Source organism: Schistocerca cancellata, chromosome 11 (assembly GCF_023864275.1).
Source record: "Schistocerca cancellata isolate TAMUIC-IGC-003103 chromosome 11, iqSchCanc2.1, whole genome shotgun sequence".
Lineage (NCBI taxonomy): Eukaryota > Metazoa > Arthropoda > Insecta > Orthoptera > Acrididae > Schistocerca > Schistocerca cancellata.
This window is the reverse complement of record NC_064636.1, coordinates 38,151,704-38,175,241: the sequence shown is the minus strand read 5'-3', so window position 1 is coordinate 38,175,241 and position 23,538 is coordinate 38,151,704. Positions and strand designations below refer to the sequence as shown.

The following is a 23,538-nucleotide window of genomic DNA, read 5'->3' as shown; positions in this document are numbered from 1 at the left end:
CTCCACTGCCTACCCCACTCCTTGTCGCCTTCTCCCTGCCCCCATTGTTTCTGTGTCCTCTTCCTCCATCGGCTCCCCCTTTTGCTTTTCCTCTCCTCTCCCCCTTTACCCCCTCTGCTGTCAGCCAGCTTCCCCCCCCCCCCCCCCTTCATCGATCTGCTTTCGTGTCTACTTCATAGTGCGGTGTTTCAGTGATGTGACAGCATTGTGCATCCTGTTTTTACGTGTTGTGAACAGACCCCATCCAGTCACTGGGTGTGTTTTTGCAACTCGTGCGAACAGAAACCAAACTGTCGCCATGTTTCTTTAATTGTGCCTGTCTAATTACTATTTATTTTAATCAGCATCGCCGACCCTTTGGTTTTCTAATTTAAGTTACGCAACTTTACGCCCTATTACGGTTTTAACCCGTCACCGTTTTAGCTCCTGGTTATATCGTTTATTCTTCACTCATTATGTTTTTAAACTATTTTGTAGGCTGCAGAGCGGCATATTACGCTGCTGCTAGCCCACCTCCCCCTCTGAGGGGGAACCAAATCTTGATAAAGAGGGACAAAAAACGGGAATTTGGGGAACAGAGAAAAGATGCCACATCACAAACAGTATTTTAGCTTGAACTGATATGCGATGAATCGTCACATTTGATCGCGATAACTTGTTGGAATGATACTAAAATGTAAGGCATATTACTGAACCAACAAAACAGACTGTCTCTATCTATATAGTAAGATATCTAGTTCAAGCAATACGCTTTCATTATTTGTTTACTTGTATGCGCTGTATTGTTACAGGACTCATGGAATTGTAACAAGACATGAAAGCTATAACAGATATACAAATGTAATACGAATAATATAAACGATTTTTTTAATTTCTCGGCATTTTATAGCTGTTTTTATACTACAGTAAAATGTGTCAAATGCAAATAGTAGTACAACACGAGTGTAAAATGTTCATAAAACTTTTCAAAATGCATCACATCTCCCATTTTAAACAAGCAATGTATAAGACTGGTGTGGCTACAAATATTCGGTAACTGCCGATTGCTGAGTGCTGTTAGCAAAGCGAATGAGAGACCCACAACACTTTCTCACTCAGCGTATTAGGGTGCCATCTGTCGGTAACATCTAGCAACACTGCGGTTCGGAGCTTCACTCCAAACGATTTAAATTCTTCATATTTCATTTCAGTTTGCAATTATAAGTTCTGCAGGCAGACGATGGATGTAATAAAGAAGTCCCTCGCTTTAACTGTTTTTACTCTGCTGCTATAATCGCATGTATATTCCAATTAATTATGAAGTGAATACTTCATACCTAGCAATATTTGTGGTACAATGTTCTACATATTTAATCATTGCGTCGTAATAATTACAATAAATAAACTTTACATTATCTGATGATTTGAATTTTTGGAAGGCGTGGTTGTTATTGATCACGCCTATAAATTTATTGAATGTAATGCGTTCTTTGTAAATAACGTTATAATTGGAATAACAATTAATGATTTAATTTTTGAAAGGCGTGATTGTTATTGATCATGCTCCTAAGTTTAGTGAAAGTAGTGCATTCTATATAAATAACATTATAATTGTAATGTTAATATTTTCAACGTTTGATGCTCAGTTGATATGTAAGATATGTGAGCTCACACACTAAATTTCGTTACTACGACACGATCAGCATTAAGTTTGGTTTACCTATGTTCTTCATTTGGCTTTGGTTTAAATTAATGGAACTAGTGTGAAAGTATTGATAGTGCGATATTGAGAATTACATCGCAAATTACCACACAGTACCATAGGAGCTCATAATTCGAATACGGGTTCTAACCACGTTGTTGCGCCTTCACAAGTATCTGAACTACATTCATTGAAAGTCACTTGATTTATCGATAATTCATAATGCCAGTGACAGCAAAACTGGAAAAGTTGCCACAGCGTCTTTACATCGTCTTTGTCAGAAGTAAGGTTAGTTTCTATGTTTGTAAATAAATCTGGGGGCATCGCTTGCGCAAAGTGTGAAACCTCCCCCCACTCAAGTGCTTTCATTACCAGAAGTATTAGCAGTTGTATAATGTGAATTATATCGCTAGTAATTAGTAGCAATATAAAATTTTAATAATTCTCGTGATTTTGTCAGACGCGACTACTGGATGCTCTATGCACTCATCCACATTTAGAAGAGATAGTCATGAAGATTCAAAATGACTCTTGAAGAATTCGCACCGTAAAGGAGCCATGGTTGATAATAAAGTGTGCAAAATGAGTATTGGTACAGTGCGTAACTGAAGTCATTACGTGATTAGAAAGGAATGATAAATAGATGTGAACCATACTGAGACTGAATAACGAATATTCCATTCACATTCGATTCCCCCACATTTTCTGCCACGTATTTAATGATAACGACTTGGTAGAGTGTGATACTGATACGTTTATCCTTGAATGTTGATTGTGATGACGGACTGACCTGTAGCGTAGCCCAATCTCTAGGTTAGGACAGAAGCTTGCGTGTTTTAAAATTGATGATGTGCACGTCAAACATTGGAAAGCACTGATCTTACAGATACAAGTTGAAATTGGGAATATTACTAATGCAATATTTTAAAATACAGACAAAGGTATAGCTGTGTATTATACTGTTGGAAATAATATCAGTCTTGTGAATACAGCTGTTTAATGTTTGATAAAAGTTACATAGTAGACACCAGATTGAATTTTTTGTAGTTTATGTACAATATATGTGTGTAATATGCATCAAAATACTCATCAGAGACTTAACCATTATCTGGTTTTAAAATCACCGTGCAATTTTAACTTCTTTTTCCTTTTTATTGAGTTTCGAATCCCTCTGGAAGGGGTTGGGCTGGCAGCAGCTTAGTACTTTTATTTATATATCTCTTGTTCCGGTGATCCATGTTGTGACACTATCACAGGATATGGAACGTGTCAATTTTACAAGCTTTTGGCCAGAATGTATGGTAATACATAAAATAAAACAAAAACAGTAAACAGTAACTTAGGTCCCACTACAGAAAAAAAAAACAAAAAAAAAAATACACACACATATATTGTACATAAACTACAAAAAATTCAATCTGGTGTCTACTATGTAACTCTGGCCAAAAGCTTGTAAAATTGACACGTTCCATATCCTGTGATAGTGTCACAACATGGATCACCGGAACAAGAGATATATAAATAAAAATACTAACCTGCTGCCAGCCCAACCCCTTCCAGAGGGATTCGAAACTCAATAAAAAGGAAAAAGAAGTTAAAATTGCACGGTGATTTTAAAACCAGATAATGGCTAAGTCTCTGATGAGTATTTTGATGCATATTACACACATATATTGTACATAAACTACAAAAAATTCAATCTGGTGTCTACTATGTAACTTTTACCAAACATTAAACAGCTGTATTCACTAGACTGATATTATTTCCAACAGTATAATACACAGCTATACCTTTGTCTGTATTTTAAAATACACACTCCTGTGATAGTGTCACAACATGGATCACCGGAACAAGAGATATATAAATAAAAATACTAAGCTGCTGCCAGCCCAACCCCTTCCAGAGGGATTCACATTTTAGAGATAGATAAAGATTACGAAATAATAAGTGTTACAGAGAAATAAACAGTGCAAAATATATGTTTACAATAAAAATATTCCGTTTTACAAATACAAATTTGGGCATACATTTGCAATTTACAATACAAGAAATGTTAAACACTGTAGTTCAGGAACTCTTCTAATGTATAAAATGATCCTTGCAATAGGAACTGCCTTAAGATTTTTTTAAATAGGAGATCATCGTCTACCAAACACTTAATTCTTGAAGGGAGGGCATTAAAAATCTTACAGCCACTGAAATGGACTCCTTTCTGCACCATACTTAGATTTGGCTGTTCATAGTGGATATCATGTTTCCTTCTAGTATTGTGACTGTGATATGCACTATTCAGCTTAAAGATGGATTTTTCTTTCCTTATGAAGCACATCAATGAGAATATGTATTGCGCAGTGGGTGTAAGTATTTCAAGCTTCTTAAAAAGATTCCTGCATGTGGGTCTAGGATGGACTCCACACATCATGCTTATGGCTCTTTTTTGTACACAAAGTACTTTTTTAGCCAGTGGCTGATTTCCCCAAAAATTAATTCCATATGCCGTAATTGCATGAAAGTAACCATAATACGCTGACTTCATGGTTTCCGTATTTCTATAAGAAGAAACAATGCGCAATGCGTATGTTACTGAACTTAGTCTTTTGCACAGATCCACGATGTGGTTTGACCAATTCAGTTTGCTATCAATATGCAAGCCTAGGTATTTTGAGGAATCTACCCTGGTTATTGTCTGCTCACCTATCTTTACAAATATTTCCTCATCTTTGGATGTTTTGTGGAACTGAATGTAGTTTGTTTTACAGTAATTTAAAATAAGACCATTAATGTTGAACCAGTTCACCGTTTCATTTAAAACCTTATTTGCCATTACCTCAAGTTTATATACTGAATTATCAATAAGTAGTGTAGTGTCATCCGCGAAAATGGTGAATCTACAATATTCCGTAGAGAGAGGAAGATCATTTGGGACACCATCTTGACTATCTACTACAACTTTTTGTTTCCTGTTTGACAGATATGAGTTGAGCCATTTCCCTGCTGCACCACTTATACCGAGATGTGCAGCTTTTTGTAAAAGAATTTGGTGATTTACACAGTCAAATGCTTTTTTTAGGTCACAAAATATGCCAATCACTTTGTTTTTTGTTGATAGATTCCAAGAGTAAATGCGAATATTGCATCTACCACTCACAAACCTTTCTGAAATCCAAACTGACTTTTGCTGAAGCTATTGTGTTCACTGAGATGCTTAACTATCCTGGCATGCATTAGTTTCTCTAAAACCTTTGAAAAGCTTGTCAGTAGTGATATTGGCCTACATGGCTGGAGCAGTATGCCGCTCTTCAGCCTACAGAATTTTTAAAACATAATAATAAGTAATAAAAGCAGGCAATAAAAATGGTGGATTTTAAATTGTAAAATGGCGGAAAGTTGTGGAAGTTAAAATATAAAACAAAGAGTTGGTTATGCTAATTAAGTACATGGGAAGCAGACAAGTACAACAGTAGACAACAATTAAGAAACACAGTGACAGTCTGGTTTCTGTTTGCAAGAGATAAAAAAATCACACTCAGTGACAGTATAGTTCCTACTCACAACACTTCGGAAAAGACGCACAACACTTAACACTCACATAAAACACTGCGCTAAAAAGTTGGCATGGAAATGACACACCACAGCCTAGGTCGGTGGGGGGGGGGGGGGAGGCGAGGAAAAAGCAAAGTAAGGGAGAGGAGCCAATGGACGAAGAGGACTCATAAGGGGGGGGGGGGGGCAGGGTGGACAAGAGAGGGTGTGGGGAAAGGCATAGGACGGAAAATGAAAAGTACTCAGGGGAGAGAAGGGACTCAAAAGAGTGTAGCCGGGAAAGAGGGAAAAACAGGATAGGCTGGGAGAGGGACGGGGAGCCTGGGAAATAGACAGCAGTAGGGAGGGGGAGGTGAGGATCAAAGTTGAAAGGAGGGATAAATGGAGGGAGATGGGGCATCATCTGGGAGTGGGAGTTGATGGAAGCCACCTTGGGAAAGGAGATAAAGGGTGTAGAGGTGCAGGTTAGGTGGGGCACAATGATGAAGGCACGGCTGTGGGTGTGGGTTCAAAAGGAGAGGGACATCCAGGGAATGGCCGGATCAAGTCTGTGGGAGGTGTACAGGATGCAGATATGTTCGAGGAAGAAGAGCAGATGGAAAGGAATCAGGTCGTTTAGGATCCGCATGGGGTGTGGGAGGTGTATATGGAAGGCTACCACAACCTTTATTCGGCCTTCACATTACTCGGCTGCCCCAAATCTCAACTGAGTATAAAATTTTTCTCAGAGAAAATCAGCTTCTTCGTTCATATTTTTGACCATAAGCATGCAATACACCCATATTGTGAGACACAATAACAAACAAAGTACGAATAGAGGATAACAAAATGGCTCTGAGCACTATGGGACGTAACATCTGAGGTCATCAGTCCCCTAGAACTTAGAACTACTTAAACCTAACTAACCTAAGGACATCACACACATCCATGCCCAAGGCAGGATTCGAACCTGCGACCGTAGCGGTCACGCGGTTCCAGACTGAAGCGCCGTTAACCGCTTGGCCACACCGGCCGGCAGAGGATAACAGATCACATACGGCATTCAATTATAACTGGTGATTTTAGTTGCTACTTGCAACTTCTACTTGCAACTTGTCACTGAAATCGCAACTAGACAAGAGGTTGAGAGAAATCTTGAGGGTCGGACTCCCTCATTCCCACATCCCAGGATTACGCCACAGCCACTGCCACGCACTGCTCGCCTTTGCTGCCCGGTGCTCACCACCACCGCTCTGGTGGGGCTCTGCCCCACACCAGTTCCTGCCCTCGCCTCCGTCCTTGTTGCCCTCATCATTCAACTGCTGCCCAGAGTAAGTCACTGGACCACCGGCACTGCCTGCAGAGGGCTGCCGCCACCACCCTGGTGGAGTTGCTGCTGACCCTCACGTCGTCGAGGGCTATCTCGTCACTGCTGCTGCTGCCACTATTGCCGAGTTCTTCGCCAATGCCACCGTTTCTCGTCGCTTCTGCCGTCACCACTGCTGTCACCGTCTTCATCCCCCACTTGCTCACCACCACCGTGGCCCACCCTACCACCTCCATCATTTCCACCTCCTCTTCCACTGCTCCGACCACCATCACATGGAGTTCTTCAGCAGATCCCATCACCATTACCCCTTCCCTCCCTGTTCATCCTACTCCTGTGGTGTTTACGCCCATCACTTCCCCGACTCTCCCTCACCTGTAGCTGCCACTCCATCGTCATCTCCGGACTTCCCACCACTCTCTGCGCCACCTACATCAGGCTCCCAGCCAGCACAAATCTCAGTATGCCGTGCCACAATCTCTGCCACACCCACGTCCCCACCCACTCCATCACCTGACACTTAGGGAGGAACTTTCCACTGACACCTAAACCTCGAACCCACCCCATAGCGTCCTTCTCAACCTGTCCTATCCAAGAGACCTACCAAATGCCCTAATGTTGACCCTGCCCCACCCTATCCACAAAGAAAACGACTGATCCCCGTGACCCACCCATCCCCATGGATACAACCCCATCCCTCACTCCTACACCTCCTTTGCTCCACTCCTTCATCCTCTCAAATCCTGACCCTCAAGTCCCTGACACCTGCAGCCTCACCCTTGACATCTGTTAATACCTCCCCAATGCCCCTATCTCCCTTCCCATTCCTCGCAAGGACTCCACCCCCATGCATCCTTCCACATTGATCTCCTCTCAAAAATCCTATGGGTCCACTTTGGCCCACGAGCCACCCTTACCCCCTACCACGCCCTCTCCTCTCCCCGACAGCTTCAGCCTCCCCGATATCTGCCGACCTTCACCTCTGTGATCATGACGCTTAGCCCCGTGGTCATGGAGGCTGAGGTGTTGGTGGAACACAATTCCCACACTGACTTTGAAATATGCTTGGCCTGTCGCACCTTTAATGATGCAGAGGCGACACGCCTTATAATAATCATCACTGAATCCTTCTTTTCCATTGACCGTCTCCTTACAGAGGGAGCCCTCATCTTTAATAGATGCCTTAAAGTTGACCCCTCCCATTTCCCCCTTTAATCCTACCACTGCCAATGATGTCTTAAATATAATGTGCATGTCATTGCCGATTGTAAGAGCCCCCAACCTGTCCCCATTGCAAAGATTCACACTTCCTCAAGAACTGCCCCCACCTTGCCTCTTCCCCCTCCTGTAATACGAGTACCTGTAACAAATCACATTCTACCTACTCATATAAATGTAAAGCAGAGCCTCCTCCCATCACCCCAGAGCTCACCATCCCCGTCCATCCACTAGATGATCACATCCATCCCAACAATTCCCTCTGCCGTCCTCCTACTGCAAAGGACATCATCCACTTTATCACCATAGTCCTACAAAAAATCCACCCTTTCCAATGCCTCCACACCATTTCCCAAACTGCCCTCGCTGCCTGTTCTATCTTTCACCTCACCACCTATGCCACCTACTCCCACAAGCTGGCCCACTTCTCCTTCACCTCCCTCACCACCCTCTTCTAAATCTCCCCCACAATGGCACAACAACATTACAGTATCATTTACCAGAATACTCTTGCATACCCTAAATCAACACCATGTGGAGCCTTCACACTCAATGAAACCTTCCTCCAACCTCGTCTTTCCATCTCCACAGACTAATGTGTAGTAGGGTTGCCACCTTAAACACCTCCCTCTTTGGCTCAACCTCTTCTCAACAATCTCTCTGAGAATCTCACCCTCAGCCTCTTCTCCCCACCCTTACCATCACATGTGCCACCATCTACATCTGCCCTTGCACCCCCTTACCGTACGATTTCCTGGCCCACATCTAACGCACCATCTTCACATATGAGATTGCTGCAGACATCAGTATCCACAGCTGTCCTCCTGCTGACCTCCAGTGGTGGCATTGGTTTATCACCAGCCTCCAGGGAGACCAGGTTTGCCCCACACCTGACCTGAAACCAATACCACTCCTCACACGATTTTGGCATCTCCCAACCTCCTCGGGCAATCACCGCCAAAAGCCTTGACATCATTGGTAGCGACCACACCCCCATCCTTCTCAGCATCTTTGATGGTTGCTATCCCCGCCCCTTTCCTCATCCTGATGTTCCTCCTAAACTTGTCCACGATTACTCCTGCGCAACCGGAATGCCTAACAAGACTCGATATACACCCAGGACAAATGCCTCAACCCTACCCTCCAATATCTGAACAACATCTCCCAAACTGCTACCTTCCTCCACCAGACCTTGATGAATGCCGTAGCTGCCCATATCGATACAAAAGCCGTACACCATCACCACCCAGCCCTCGCCCGCGTACCGTCCTTTTCATTCGTGAATCCTTTCAACTATACCAATCCATCCTCCACTCCCATGACTGAGACACACTCACTCATCACCGGCAATCACAATGACACTTCAGGAACAATCTTAGTCCAAAGGAATGCTGAGCCTGGAGACAGACATGCACACAACTCAATGCTGCTCTCCCAATAATCTCTTCAAAGTACTGGTCTGCTTTCCACTGCCTTACTGGAAACTGTCCTACCCCACAATACCCTGTCCTCCATGAAGACTGTCGCTTTCCTGGTAACCTCAGTAAGGCCAACAACTTTGCCTCCCACCTATCTCAAGACTTCCAGATGATCCCCAATTTGCTTATTCCCACCTCCCCAACGTCATCAAATGTATGGATACTCCTCCCCTTGCTCCTGGCTTCCAGTACTTAGGCCACAGACCGCCATTGGAGCTCAACACTCCCCTCAGTGCACAGGACATCATCCTCACACTCTGCACTAAACGCAACTCTGTTCCCAGCCATGACCGCATTACCTGCTGTCACCTCAAACACTGCCCTCCCTCCTTTCTTGCAGTCCTTGTGTGGCTTTCGACCTTCATTCTCTGCCAACAACCATCTCCTACGCCTCACCCATCTCCTCTCCCTCCGGCTTAACTCCTGCCGCTCTACCATTTTTGTCTCCCTAGACATGGAAAAGGCCTACAAATGGCATCCCTCGCTCCTACTGTTCAACGATCCAAATGCCTTCTCGAGAATCACCTTGATCTTTTTGCCACATGGTGCAACCAGTGGCTCCTGAAAAGCAATCCTTCCAAGGACAAGGCAATCATTGTAGTTCTTACCATACCCTCCTTCCATCTCCTTGATTTTTCCCTTACCATCTGCTCCCGTCCTGTTCCCCTCTTCCCCCACCCTCACCTACCTTGGACTCACCATTTACCGTCACCTTACCTGGACCATTCATCTCCGTTCTATTCAGTCCGAAGTCCACAACTGCCTCCGTCTTCTTAAACTCGTCTCTGACCATCCTCCACAACTACAAACCCTTGATCCTTTCCATCATCATCTGCTTCACTAGTCACGCCTGGATTTCCACCATCCCCCCATACCCCCCTCCCCCCTCCCAAAATTCCTTGAGAGCCACACACTCCACCTCACCTTCCACATAGACCTCCAATGCCACACACAGATCCTCTATGACCTGATTCTTTTACTTCATATGCTCCTTTTCCTCAAACATATCCGTGCCCTCTACACCTCCCCCTCATTCCCTGGTTGCACCTCTCCTCTCCAACCCCCACCCATTGCCGTGCCTTCACCATTCTGTCCCACCTCCACACCATTCATCTCCTTTCACAAGGTGGCTTTCGACAGCTCCCTCTCCCAGATAATGCCCTCTCTCCCTCCATTTATCCCTCTTATCAACTATGATCCTCACCTCCCTGTCCCTACTTTTATTTTTTCCCCAGGCTCCCTCTTGCCCCCTCCACCCATCCTGTTTTTCCACTTCCGCACCTACCCTCTCTTTGACACCCTTCCCTCCGCTGAATACTTTTGATTCCCCTTCTCTGCCTTTACCCTCTCAGTGTCACGTCTGCCCTGGCCTCTGTTATGACTCCTCTGTCTCCGTTGGTTCTTTCCCTCCCTTTGGTTTTTCCTCTCCTCCACTGTTTTTGCCCCTTATATATATCAGGGTCCTTCCCCCCCCCCCCTCCCCCCACACACACACACACACACATATTTGTTTTAGGCTGTGGTATGTCATCTCCATGCCAACTTTTTACAGAAACCATACTGTCGCTGTGTGTGATTTTTTTTATCTCTTGCGAACAGAAACCAGACTGTCGCCGTGTTTCTTAATTGTCTGTCTACTATTGTACCTGTCTGCTTACGTGTGTTATACTTAGCATCCCCAACTCTTGTTTCATATTTTAGCTTCCACAATTTTCCGCCATTTTACACTTTAGAAGTCACCATTCTTATCACCTGCTTTTATTACTTATTATCTTATTATCATCTTTTAAAAATTCTATAGCCTGAACAGCAGAATACTAAACTACTGCCAGCCTGCCTACTTAATGTGGAATTGAAACTCAATAAAGGAAAAAAAAGACAGAAAGAGAGAGAGAGAGAGAGAATTTGAGGCGAAGAAGTACAAAAGTCGGCCAACAGATGCCACATGGCGCTGAATGTTAATGAGATGCCCACTAAACCCGCAGGGCAGAACAGGTGATTAGGATTGTGGAAAGGGCCAAATAAGGTGTCGGTAGGGTTCACACAAAATTGTAATTTATTGTAATTTAATAGCACCATTAAACCAAAACAGCACATAGCCGAATCTTTAGAACTATGAGTTTCAAAAGGGCAACTATTTCATGGCTGAGGGCCTCCAAACAAGAAATCTTAAAAGTCAATAAAATGAAAATGCAGTTAAAATAGCAAATGAAATAATTAAAATATATATGTTATCGCAGTTAGGCTGGAAAGCCTCAAGGCAAAAGCAGATAGAACAAACATATGCAAGGTGCAATACAAGTGGGTAAGAGCCACAATTAAATTTGAAATTTTTAAAATATATTACCATAATCCTTTAAGGCAAAAAAGGCTGCAATGTTTTTGCATAAAGGGTAATCTCAAGGATAAGGTTTTAAACGGCTTAAAGCCCACAATTGGTTTTCAAAATTCAAAAATACATAAAGTCCAGTAAAAACAAGAATTTTTAAATCATTGGCTATAAAAGATTGTAAATGGACAATTAAACACTGGTGAGAAGGACAATAAAGAAAACGGCACTGAGAAGCCTCCAGGGAGGTCGGTCTGCACTTGTTCACTTAGGTGAGACAGGTGGTGAGCCCAACTACACTTGATCCGACGGAACTCAACCAGGGGACCGCCTCGGACTGACTGACACAACAAATTCCTTGCCACCAATCAGTACATGAGAACTCAAACACAAAAGGTCACGAACATGATTATCTACAATGAAATATGTATTAGCTGTCAAAACTACACACCATGTTGGACAGCAACAACAGATGAGGAAAGGACGCTGCCTGAAATTATGTTAGTGGCCAGGACAGGTAACCGGACCACTAACGGCCACAAGGCAGAAAATTCTGCTGGTACACTTGAATTTGAAATACGGTAATGTAGTTAACTTCACCCAAAAGGAACACTGTGTGAATTTACATCAGTGGACAGGGCAAGTAACCAGAACACTCACGGCCACAAGGGAGAAAATTCCGCTGGTGCACTCGAATTGTAGTCAACCAATATAGTTAATTGGACCACATGGTGACTAAATTTCACCAATAGAAACACTCGGTGCTGCTCACAGGGTAACTTCCCCAACAGTGAACCACCGAAATGAACCACACAACATGAATGGATGTGGCTTGGATAGTTGAAACCCCTACTCAACTTTAACATCCTCGGTCAGTGAACCATGAAGCTTGCAGCGATGGGACAGCTCCACACACACTTCGACACTGCTCAGGGATGCGCAGCAGATCCAACCGATTGCACCGCTCGGAGATAACTTCCCTAGTCCTCAGCAACCGACCGACTCCTCTCAGAATGCCGACAACATCTAAAATAGTCGTCAGTGGAAATAACGCCAACTACACACACAACCTGACAAACACTTGCACGAAGACCTGAACGATACCCAACAGTAAGTAAGCACACACGATGACAAATCGGGAGTCGATGCACACACACACAGCTGACTCACGAACAATCGGCGAGCCAAAATGCGTCGTTTGTTAGGATGACAGACTGACGATCCACCGAGACTGTGGCCCGGCTCAAGTGTTGCGAGGCAGCAATGGTCGGGCGAGCCGTGTCGACGCCGACCTCACCGCTGCTCCGACCCTACTGCACCAGTGCCACATTGCAACTCTTGAATGGCAGGTCCGGACTGCGCTCCAGACGCGGTCCAACTGACTGGTGGCCTGAACTCACGACCGGAACTCACGACAGACAATGTCCGGGAAGTAATAGCAGTCGAGCAAAGATACTATGAGACGGGATATATCGAAATGTTCTGCTAGTGCCAGTCACGGTCAGGCAAAGTGACAGTAGTAATTTAAATTAATGTAGTGAGGTGGAAGTACATTAAAAACAGGGTGTAAAATACATGATAGCAGGAACACGAGCCTCACACGGCACAGTTAACTGCACCGTTTATCTTGCTACTTGCGACTTACGCTTGCTACTTGTCTCTGGAATCACAACTAGAGAAGAGGTTCACAGGACATGGTTACTGTGAAGGAATGCTTTGCCTGGTGATAGACACGCTTACAACTCAACGCCACACTCCCAATAACTCTTCCAAGTTATTGGTCTGCTTTCCAAAGCCTTTTCTGGAAACCATCCTACCCTGCAAAACCCTCTCCTCCTTGATGACCGTCCCTTCCCAGACAACTTCAGTAAGGCCAACCACTTCACCTCCCACCTATCCAAAGTCTTTTCCATTCCAGATGATCCACAATTTGATTATTCCCTCTTCCCCGACGTTGTCAAATGTCTGGATATCACCGCTCCCTCCTCCCCTTGCTCCTAACTTCCAGTACTTGGGCCACACACCACCATGAGAACTTAAGACTCACATCAGTACACAGGACATCAGCCTCACACTCGGCACTAACCACAACACTTCTCCCACCCGTGGCCACATTTCCTGCCGCCACCTCAAACACTGCCCTCCCTCCTTTCTTGCAGCCCTTACCACCCTCTATAACGTAGTTTTTGCCAATGTAATCCTTGCCGCCAGCTTCTACTTTGTCCTGTGGAAAACCTGCCATATCCTGATGTTCCCCAAACCTAACAAGCCTCTCTCTGATGTCTCTTCCTATTGCCCTATTTGTCTCACTTCAGTGTTCAGCAAGCTCTTAAAATACATCCTTACCTGGCACATCCATCACCACCTCCACCGACACCACCTCCTCCCCAACACCCAATGTGGCTTTTGACCTTCCTTCTCTGCCAACAATCAACTCCTATACCTCACCCATCTCCTCTCCCTCCAACTTAACTCCAGCCGCTCCACCATTTTTGTTTCCCTTGACGTGGAAAAGGCATACGACTGTATATGGCATCCCAGTCTCCTGTTGAAACTCCAGATTTACGCCCTTCCTATCACCTATGTCCGTCTGACTGCCTCCTTCCTCTCCACCACCCTTCCTATGTCAGTGTTCATTACACCGATTCCTGCATCTTCTAGCCCTCTGTGGGTTTGCCCCGGACTCTGTCCCCTACCCTCTCCTCTACCTCCTGTACACAGCAGATATGCCCCAAACCCCTCCCTCCAGTCCACTTCCTGCAGTATGCTGATAACAACGCCTCCCTTGTCCTCGCTCCTACCCTTTGACGGAACCAATGCCTTCTCCAGAATCACCTTGACCTGTTTGCCACATGGTGTAACCAGTGGCTCCTCAAAATCAATCCTTCCACGACCCAGGCAATCATCGTAAGTCGTACCGCTCCCTCCTTCTGGCTCCCTGATTTTTCCCTTAGCATCTGTGTCCATCCCGTCTGCCTCTCCCCCATCCTCACCTACCTTAGACTTAACATTGACCATCACCTTACCTGGACCCCTCATCTCCGCCCTATCAAACCCAAAGCCCACAACCACCTCCGTCTCCTAAAACTCCTCTCTGGCCGGACATAAGGGTTGAACCTCTCTACCATCCTCCACACCTATATATCCTTGATCCATCCCATCCTCTCCTATGCCAGTCCCGCCTGGATCTTTGCCGCACCCAAATTCTATAAATCCCTCCAGATCCTCTACACCTTGCACTTCGCCCTTCCTTCTGTATACGTCTCCCATCCCCCATGTGGAAATTCTGTTACCTGATTCCTTTCCCCGATCTGCTATTTTTTCCTTGAATATATCAGAGTCCTATACACCATCTGCAGACTTGATGCCCCCATCCCCTGGTTGCTCCTCACCTCTCCAACCCCGCCCTCTGCTGCGCCTTCACCATTGTGCCCCCCAACCATCTACCTCTACACACTTCATTTCCTTTCCCAAGGAGCCTTCTGTCAACTCTCCCTCTCTGAAGATGCCCTTTCTCCCTCCATTTATTCCTCCTATCAACTTTGATCGTCACCTCCCCCTTCCTACCTCTGTCTTTTTCCTAGGCTTCCTCTGGCCCCACCCTCTTCATATTTTCCCTCTTCCTGCATATTCTGTCTTTGACTCCCTTCTGTCCCCTGAGTACTTTTGCATACCCCTCCTCTGCCTTTACCCACTCCTTCTCATGTCCATCCTGCCCTCCCTTATGAGTCCCCCCCCCCACCTGTTAGTGTATTCCTTACCTCCTCCCTTTTTTTTCCCCTCATATGTTCATGTCCCCCCACCCCCCACCCCCCTCTCCATAACCATTCTGCCCTAGGCTGTGGTGTGTCATCTCCATGCCAACTTTTTAGTGCAGAGTTTTAAGTGAGTGTTAAAGTGTTCTGTGTCTTTTTCTAAAGTGTAGTGAACAGAAACCATATTGTTGCTAGGTGTGAGTTGTTATCTGTTGTGAACAGAGACCATACTGTTGCCGTATTTCTTAATTGTCTGTCTACTATTGCACCTGTCTGCTTACTGAATGTTTTACTTTGCATTGCCAACTCTTGTTTTATATTTTAAATTCCACGATTTCCCGCCATTTTACAATTTAAGAGTCACCATTTTTAATGACTTCTTTTATTGTTTATTATCTTCTGTAGCCTGAAGAGTGGTGCACTAAGCTACTAAGAGCCCTCCGAAGAAGAATATGAAGAAGAAGCAGAAGAAGAAGAAGATGAAGAACATGAAAAAAAGAAGAGGTTCACAGGAAGAAGTACAAAATTCAGCAAGATGGCACATAGCTTGAATGTTAAAGGCTACTTGCAACTCCTAGTTGCGACTCAGATCACAGCCAGATTGTATAAAGTTATTATTGTGACATGTCTAACTTCTCAATCACTGTGATTTATAACAGATACACAATTTCTTGCCCACGCCCAATAAATATTTAATTGGTAGCTGAATCTAACTGTTCATATATATCACTAACAAATACCAAGAGACTAAGTGTGTTATCTCTGTGTATTTATTTTAAATTTTTTGTACTCTCTGTGGATTCATTTTTAAATGCTCTTACTACATCTCCGAATAGTGGCAGCGAGGATTTTCCTCGGTCGAATGACCACACGATCTCCTTGGCTTTGTGTCATGCCTGAATACAATAAATTCCAACTATAGCCCCAATTATATCTGCAACTCCAGTTTGCGCCCTAATCCTATGTGTATTTTCCTGTATACCTACAGAAACTTCCAACACACATTTTCAGTACTGCTGTCGGAAGATACCTCAGCTTTTGAATAGTTTTCATTCTGAATTGAAGTCCACGGGAAATCTCGTTACTAAAAGTCAAAGCTGGTAAACCTCATATTTCCAAACTTCCCCTTTTGGACAGTTAGGAAGTTCAACGTTACAAACCCTACTGAGTTTACAGAAAAGCAGCCTAGGCTATTTTTACTCTTCCATTTATTTACTTCCCTGACCACCCAAATATTGTATTCAATGTCCATAAATATAACAGCTCATTATAGCTTCTATGATATTTATCAATTTGTTGCTTGTGAATTTCTTTAGTCTTGTTGTATATTGAATCTTATGCCTAGTTTCAGACTTAATTTTTCATGGTATTTAATATCTCCATGAATTGGCAAAATCTCCTTGTGGAGAATGATGAAGTCCATTTTATTAGTAACTGAGGTAGAGTCTGCGCAGGATAAAGTGTCCAATGTACAGTGACCAGTTTTTCACCTTCTGGCTGGTGGGCGATGATACCATCAAGACGTACGTGCTGCAGTATTTCTTAAGACGATTTTACAGAAACTATTTGGTAAAAAAAATTGATTTCTGCATTACTTAGTCAGGCTCATGATGATGTGCACACCATTTCTTTAATGGTCACAGTTATTGTGATATTTACACAGAAGTAATACACGGCGCAAAATTCCAAAAAGTTTGCAATGACAAACAGGGGTTGACATAATTTTGTGTTTGGGACATATTACATAATATGTTACTGCATATGAAATTTATCAAAGATACTGAATTTTTCATTAGACTTGGGTGAAGGTCTATCCGGCACCAATCTCGAGAAAATGTAGCACTCTCATTTGTGATCATATTGCACCAGCGATAAAGCCAGAGTGAAATATCCAAAACATTCTTCATATTTCATAAACAGGAGAAACATAGGGCTGGACAGCGATGCTAGAGGTTTGCAGCAGCTGCTGCACAATTGTAGTACGCAGCGTCGAAGACAGTGGGCAGGGAGAGCTACAGAGCAGACTGGATGCAGACTCCTGAGAGCACGAAAGTTATAAGAGCGCACTATATTTTGTTTCATTCCTTTCAAGTACACAAAATAAAAAAAGAAAATGTTCACATTGAAGGCTAATATCATCTGAATCAAAAGTATGACTATATTGGAAAAAATTTCTCTGATACTAGTATATGCAGGCCCTATGTAGGTTAAATCTGGGATTGTATGAATGTATGGTGTGCTTTCTGACATGTTCAAAAGAGCAGAAACCTTGCTTACCAAAAAATGTTTCTGTTGGAGTGAAGACACTGAAGTGAGGGGTCAGTGATGCTGTTATTGCTTTTAATGATGGCAACACTGGTAGGGTGAGCATGCTACAGCATATGGGAATTAATCCTGGAGCAAACCGCATCAAAGAACTTAAACAGAAGGTCAAGGTTCGCATTGATAAAGCAGAGTATGCAGTACAGTTGGCCACTAAGAAGTCGCGTTTTTCTCTAAATCTCAGAAACCACTTCGAGTAGAGTACTCAAATTTTCATTGAGTAATATCATACATATCCTGAGTCTACTTAACTGAAAGGAGAACATAATGTTATGTATAATTAAAATTATTTTTAATCAACTAAAAAGTACACAAAATTTTAGTTGTGTAATTAAAAAATTGTATTTCCAAAAGCAGTGGCTGAAATGCAATTACTTTAGTTCAGTAGACTCAGAACATACAGTGTAATGTACTGTAAAACTTTCATGTCAATGGCTACAGTGCTTCCTGAAATACAGGGAAGCCGAGTCTCTAAATTTAGCATTGTTGGGGTATTGCGTTCCAACACCCATTAAGCTTCTAAGTATCAAATAAAGGAACAGAGTAAAAAAAAATTGCAATATTAACTTCTGTTTTGTTTCAAAGTGTAGCCACTCACCCAGGCTTACTAAATGGCTATCGATGTCACCCATTATTTGTTCAACTATTGTAATACTTGCACAATTACAGTTGGTCATACTCTCATAACAGCTACAGTTGCCACAGTGCCTGTTGCTTTGGACATGCATGGATGTCCAGAGAAACCCTACATCATAATTTGGAATAACGCAGGCACTGCAATATCGTATTTATCCACCAACAACAGCAAGTTACTTACAAGCCAAATGTCTCGCCTGTGTTGTTGTTGTCGTGGTCTTCAGTCCTGAGACTGGTTTGATGCAGCTCTCCATGCTACTCTATCCTGTGCAAGCTTCTTCATCTCCCAGTACCTACTGCAACCTACATCCTTCTGAATCTGCTTAGTGTATTCATCTCTTGGTCTCCCTCTACGATTTTTACCCTCCACGCTGCCCTCCAATGCTAAATTTGTGATCCCTTGATGTCTCAAAACATGTCCTACCAACCGATCCCTTCTTCTAGTCAAGTTGTCCCACAAACTTCTCTTCTCCCCAATCCTATTCAATACCTCGTCATTAGTTATGTAATCTACCCACCTTATCTTCAGCATTCTTCTGTAGCACCACATTTCGAAAGCTTCTATTCTCTTCTTGTCCAAACTATTTATCGTCCATCTTTCACTTCCATACATGGCTACACTCCATACAAATACTTTCAGAAACGACTTCCTGACACTTAAATCTATACCCGATGTTAAGAAATTTCTCTTCTTCAGAAACGATTTCCTTGCCATTGCCAGTCTACATTTTATATCCTCTCTACTTCAACCATCATCATTTATTTTACTCCCTAAATAGCAAAACTCCTTTACTACTTTAAGTGTCTCATTTCCTAATCTAATTCCCTCAGCATCACCTGATTTAATTTGACTATGTTCCATTATCCTCGTTTTGCTTTTGTTGATGTTCATCTTATATCCTCCTTTCAGGACACTGTCCATTCCGTTCAACTGATCTTCCAAGTCCTTTGCTGTCTCTGACAGAATTACAATGTCATTGGCGAACCTCAAAGTTTTTACTTCTAATCCATGAATTTTAATACCTACTCCAAATTTTTCTTTTGTTTCCTTCACTGCTTGCTCAATATACAGATTGAATAACATTGGGGAGAGGCTACAACCCTGTCTCACTCCTTTCCCAACCACTGCTTCCCTTTCATGCCCCTCGACTCTTATAACTGCCATCCGGTTTCTGTCCAAATTGTAAATAGCCTTTCGCTCCCTGTATTTTACCCCTGCCACCTTCAGAATTTGAAAGAGAGTATTCCAGTTAACATTGTCAAAAGCTTTCTCTAAGTCTACAAATGCTAGAAATGTAGGTTTGCCTTTTCTTAACCTTTCTTCTAAGATAAGTCGTAAAGTTAGTATTGCCTCACGTGTTCCAACATTTCTACGGAATCCAAACTGATCTTCCCCAAGGTCCGCTTGTACCAGTTTTTCCATTCGTCTGTAAAGAATTCGCGTTAGTATTTTGCAGCTGTGACTTATTAAACTGATAGTTCTGTAATTTTCACATCTGTCAACACCTGCTTTCTTTGGGATTGGAATTATTATATTCTTCTTGAAGTCTGAGGGTATTTCGCCTGTCTCATACATCTTGCTCACCAGATGGTAGAGTTTTGTCATGACTGGCTCTCCCAAGGCCATCAGTAGTTCTAATGGAATGTTGTCTACTCCCGGGGCCTTGTTTCGACTCAGGTCTTTCAGTGCTCTGTCAAACTCTTCACGCAGTATCTTATCTCCCATTTCATCTTCATCTACATCCTCTTCCATTTCCATAATATTGTCCTCAAGTACATCGCCCTTGTATAGACCCTCTATATACTCCTTCCACCTTTCTGCCTTCCCTTCTTTGCTTAGAACTGGGTTTCCATCTGAGCTCTTGATATTCATACAATTGGTTCTCTTCTCTCCAAAGGTCTCTTTAATTTTCCTGTAGGCAGTATCTATCTTACCCCTAGTGAGACAAGCCTGTACATCCTTACATTTGTCCTCTAGCCATCCCTGCCTGTACAGGAATATAAATAAAGGATGTACAAGTACATGTTGTAGGCACACGGTTGACAAAACGTGTGAAAGTTAGGGTCTGGCTGTGAGTCATGCTCTGATAGCCTAATGGTAAAGTGACCACTCACGGTAGATGGGAAATCTGGGTTTGAGTCCCAGTCTGGCACAAATTTTAATAGTTGTCATTCCATTATACATTTGAATTTTGTCCACATTCACAGTTCTAAATTTATTTTATGTATTGACTACCACCAAGTTATTAGTTAGGACGAATGATTATTGATGAAAGGTGTATATAGGCAACACAGAACATCATGTTGCAGAGTGTGTTCTACGACATGACAGTCGTGACCTAGGTGCCTGTTTCACCACACGTACCATTTGGAATCTTCCCCCAAACACCAGTTTCTTGGAACCTCACAGGTAGGAACTGGCATAACAACATGGCCTTGACTCTTGTCACCCCCCTGGCCTCAATTTACGTTAATTTCTTTTTTCACAGTAACTATTACTTTCTTCACTCCCTTTTGGTTTTCAACATCTTTCATTTTCTGACCTGTCTATTTTTTGCCATCCCCCTCCCACCTCTTCCACAAACAATGCACTTAGCATTTTTCTCTTATTAACTCATGCACAATGTTTTAGCAGTAATCTCTGGCTTGCATATTACCCTATCTTTCACCTTTAAACTCTCGGGTTTTCAAATATCGCCTGCTACTGTCCCCAACAATCAATCTTTTGTTCTCACCAATTCTGGCAAGCCTGCCCTGACCCAGGGACCTGTGTGACTTTTCCAAATTCTACCCTTTCCCATAAACCTCACCAGTACTTTTCCCTCACCCTTCTTCCTTCACCTTCAACCCTTTTACAAGAAGAATGAGCTACTGGCCCCGAAAGCTAGAAAATTGTAATACTTTTTATAAGTGTGTTCTCTTGCTGCATCCTGTTGAGTGGATTTTTTTCATCTATCCAGTTAGCTTTTATGAATAAAGTTATATGACAAGCATTCCATTTTATTGATGACAAATACTGAAAGAAAAAATTATTTTTCATTCTGCAGTTTAGTGCTTTTGAATCCTTTTATTTGTGTTTGTGTCATTCTCTTACTTGTTCAGCAATATGTTGACAGAACAGCATACAATATGCTTGTGCAAAAAGCTTATACAATTGTTCACATTTCATTTGCCACGGTCTACAGGCTGTGCTGCACCAGGATGCATCTTTCATTATCTTGTTACAGAAAAGGAATGAGTGTGAGCTACACATTCAGCATCAGTGGGAGAATAACATTAATCACCCAGTCAGTGGCACCTATAAATTTGCATTTAGCTCTCTTGATATAACTATATGCACTGTAACCACCGACCAATGAAACAGATGCCACAAAGTTTCAATAGTTTCTTCATTCACATCTACTTTAAAGCTTGTGGATACTTCATTTCACGAGTTTAGAGAAAGTAACAGCATCATTCAGTCATCCAGGAAATGTTAAATTCTTTATTCCAGTTATGGACCACAATATTTTACTTCAAATAATTAATTTATATTTTTTTGACCATCTACAAGACCCAGAAATGATATGCCAGGGGAATCTTGTTATACAAAGTGCACCAAACTTATAAAGTACTGCAATCAGCAATCAGATTGTGGATAAATAGCACATTCTCATATCCAAGTACAAACAAGTTCAGTCACATTGGGCCATTATATTTAGTTATGGTACAGCCAGTTGCAAGAGGTGTTTCTGAATACTGTAAGTGCCACATCTTGTGCCCATGTTGGCAATTTCTTAAATACCAATAATAGTAAACCCAAGTGTTTGTAAGTGGCTTGGATTTTTTGAAGTCTGGCAGCTGGGATGTCAGTCTGCCATTGTAGGTGTATCATGTTGATGAATAGACTGTCACAGTTTATGGTTGTGTTGGTTTTCATTTGTGTGCATTAACCAATTTAGAATAACAACAACAATAATAATAATAGTAATAGTAATAATAATAATAATAATAAACCCCGTGGAGGCCCGGGAAAAGAATAGGCCTCCGGTATGTTCTGCCAGTCGTAAAAGGAGACGAAAAGAACAAACCACTGATAGGGCTAACCCCTCTTTTAGTGTGATTAGTTGGTTCAGGACAAGCGCCGTTATGGTCGGGGACGACGCTTGAACCCTACGCGCGCCCACAATGGTAACGACACTGCTAGCCAACTGGAAAATGATTTAAATCCAAATAGAGGTGTTTTGCAGGATATGCTTCCTGCAACCACCCTAGAAGGAAAACAAAGACAGAGGATGAGATGACCAGATGAAGTTAACCGACACCTCACGTTCTGTTATTACCAAGCAACAAACCTAGGAACCAACACAATTGAATACAGATCACAAGTATACACAACATTTATTACCAGATACCCCGAATTAAAATTTTTAACAGAACAACGACTAGCTGATCAGATCCGTGTAATAATCAAAAATAACAGGATACCCCAGTCAGAATTAGAAAACATCAAACAACAAGTACAAAAAATACTGGAACAAAATAATATGCAATCAGAAGAAGAAGAAAATACAGTAATGGACTCAAACATCCCAGAGCAAACAAACAAAGAACTACACGCATCAATTAAACAATCAGAGGAAAACGAAATCTTAAGACAGCCACCAGAACAAGCACAAATAGAACATGAAGTGACACACATGTTAGATATAGAAGAAAAATTTCAGCTGACATATATAGAATACAAAGACATAAATACAGACATTAGACCATTCTTGCATAGACCGCCAAATAACCCACAAGTCATAACAACAATAACAACTATCAACACAATCATACACAACAAAATAACTGAAAACATAACTATGGAAGAGTTACAACTACTGGTTTATGTAGGAGCACTCACTACACTAAATATACACACTAGGCAGAGGTCACAACCAACCAACACACAGAAGAAACCCACAAAACCAGCATGGCAACACAGGCTACAGATCGAATAGAAAAACTGAGGAAAGACATTGGACAGCTAACAAAATTTATAAGAAATGAAATATCAGACAAAAAATTAAAAAGGTTAGGTAAAATCTCACAACAAGAAGCGATAGAGCAATTAGATGAAAAGAAGCAGAAATTACAAGCATTGGCCAAACGACTTAGAAGATAGAAAAAAAGTGAAAATAGAAGGAAACAAAACCAAAAATTCAACACAAACAAAAAGAAATTTTACCATACAATAGATAACACACACATTAAAATAGACAATCCACCAAACATAACAGACATGGAAC

General features: G+C 42.5%; 1 protein-coding gene and 1 long non-coding RNA gene across 2 annotated transcripts in view; both read left to right on the top strand.

The window, feature by feature from the left end:
- LOC126108485 (ankyrin-3-like) overlaps positions 1 to 23,538 on the top strand; it is a 512,755-nt gene that overhangs the window by 246,182 nt on the left and 243,035 nt on the right. The gene's annotated exons all lie outside the window — the stretch shown is intronic.
- Positions 1,695 to 16,018, top strand: LOC126108489 (uncharacterized). The gene is made up of 2 exons (XR_007523534.1): positions 1,695 to 1,969; positions 15,716 to 16,018. It is a non-coding gene; the product is annotated as an uncharacterized LOC126108489 (long non-coding RNA).